Below are 2,168 nucleotides of genomic sequence, written 5' to 3'. Positions count from 1 at the left end.
GAAAAGAAAATTTCAGGTGAGCAACACATTTTCTACATTTCCAAGGATCTATTGTATAATTAATTAATTTCCAAGGATCTCTTCATGTATGTAGCTTTTTTTGTTTCATCATGAAGGTTGATCACAGTAGTATGCTTTGGACACAATGGGGGAGATTTATCAATAACTGTCCAGAGGAAAAGTTGCCCATAGCAACCAATTAGATTGCTGCTTTTATTTTAACAAGACCTCTGCAAAATGAAAGTAATCAGATTGTTTGCTCTGGGCAACTTTTTCGATGGAAAGGTTTTGATAATTCTCCCCCAATTCACCCTCCATTCCTGTCTATTGGTCCTGTGCCTTTTGGTTTCAATTTGTGCTTAGACCAATTGTGTTTTTTTAATTTAGGTATCCCAAAAAAAGAAAAGATCAAAGTGAAATGAGGGTGAAATGGTGCCTGACTTTCCAAATGAGGAATTAATCCTATTAGTCCAACATCGGCCAGCACTGTGGGATCATACCCATGAAAAACACTCAGACAATTATCATACAAGAAAGATGTGGCAGGAAGTGGGGGAATGTTTAATTCCGAACTATGAAACATTGTCTTCCTCAGTCAAGACTAAATTAGGTTTGTTTGACAGTCTAAATGTTTAGATATTTTATTTCCAAAGTTTATCCCATGTAATTAATCAAAAATGTATTGCTTTCATTAGATGAGAAGATGCAAAAAAAATGGCGGTCAGTAAGAGATGCTTTTAAATGATATTGTACTAAAGAGGAACAAGCGTCTAAAAGTGGTTCTGGTGCCTCCAAACTTACAGTGTTCAAGCATGCCAATAGTCTACAATTTCTTCGAAAATGCTTCAAACTTCGAAAGTAAGTATATTTAAGCACAAAAAAATTGCATCTTTAAATTTTCACATGAATCTTTAAAACAGAGGCTGAATGGTTACTATGGGCAACTCAACTCTTTCTCTACACAGGTTTTGATAAATCATCCACTATATGCCTTTAAAATATTATATTTTTTTATTTTCAGGACAACATCAAGTCTTTCTTCAACATTACAGACAGAATAGATGGAACAGACTGAGGATTCCACACTACAATCAGAAACTGCTCCACCAGTAGAAGGAGAACCTTCAGTTCCCATGTCTGTGGCAGATCGAATACAGCATCAAATTATGCATGCCAGTAGACGCCAACGAAAAGACCATGATTTTAGAGATAGCTTAATGTTAGACGGATTTAAAAAAATAGAGGACAGCTTTGAGAGTAGATTAATGTCCCAAGATTTAAGGATTTTGCGTTTGGAGGGAGGGTGGAGTGGTGAGAAAGAAAATGCAGATCGTCAATTCCTTCTCTCACTACTCCTTGGTATGTCTACAATGACATACTCTGAAAAATTATATTTTCAGGGAAAAATTCTTAATTTAATGGCAGAGATAGACAAAAAGCACTGCCAGACGCCCACATTTCATGAACCATCACCAATGCAACAATATCAACCGCTAGATCCCCAGACACGTGTGCCTCTAAGTACACCACAGCGTTTCATTCAATATGGTCAACCTCAAATTGTACAAACACAGTATCCCAATGTTCGTACCTATTCTCATCAATATGTCCAGGAAAGCACACCTGTTCGGGGATCAGAGGTTCAATTTCAAAATTTGTAGCTACTTTTGTCTTTGCACAATATGAACCAGCTTTCTCAAATAGTGCGTGAGAAACATTGGTGTGGATTTCTAAAAGCAAATGCTATTGGAAACTCACTCCACTTTTTCTCACACTGATAAAGAAATCAGGTTCATTAGAGATCTTTTCAGACAGTGAGTTTTGGTTGGTTCAAAAAATGTTGTAAAATTATCTATAGCACTTTATTGAGGATTCTCACCTATCCCAATCTGGATGTTTCCCAACCAGGCAGCTTCCAGCTTTTGTCAAACTACAACTCTCAGTATTTTTGGTGTGTGGAGATGCTGTAAATTGTATTTTGACAACAGCTTTAGGCCCCAAAGAGTATTGTTCTGCTAAGAACTTGAGTCCATTGTGAAGAACTCACCTGCCTCCGTTACCCCGTTGCTGTTCGGTCCTTTGGTCCAGTCGTCTTCCTCCTTTTGTGAGTGCAGTGTGATGATCCGTGCACACGAAAGGAGGAAGAAGGTGACACTCAAGTTTTTTGC

The 2,168-nt window shown here is 37.6% G+C and overlaps 1 long non-coding RNA gene across 1 annotated transcript; it reads left to right on the top strand.

The window, feature by feature from the left end:
* The first annotated feature begins 291 nt into the window (after positions 1–291).
* Positions 292–1,153, top strand: LOC130361266 (uncharacterized). The gene is made up of 3 exons (XR_008890928.1): positions 292–610; positions 696–858; positions 1,022–1,153. It is a non-coding gene; the product is annotated as an uncharacterized LOC130361266 (long non-coding RNA).
* Positions 1,154–2,168: the final 1,015 nt, after the last annotated feature.

This window comes from Hyla sarda, chromosome 3, assembly GCF_029499605.1.
Source record: "Hyla sarda isolate aHylSar1 chromosome 3, aHylSar1.hap1, whole genome shotgun sequence".
In the NCBI taxonomy this organism is placed as follows: Eukaryota; Metazoa; Chordata; class Amphibia; order Anura; family Hylidae; genus Hyla; species Hyla sarda.
The sequence above is the reverse complement of the archived record's forward strand: the minus strand, read 5'-3'. Positions and strand labels throughout refer to the sequence as shown.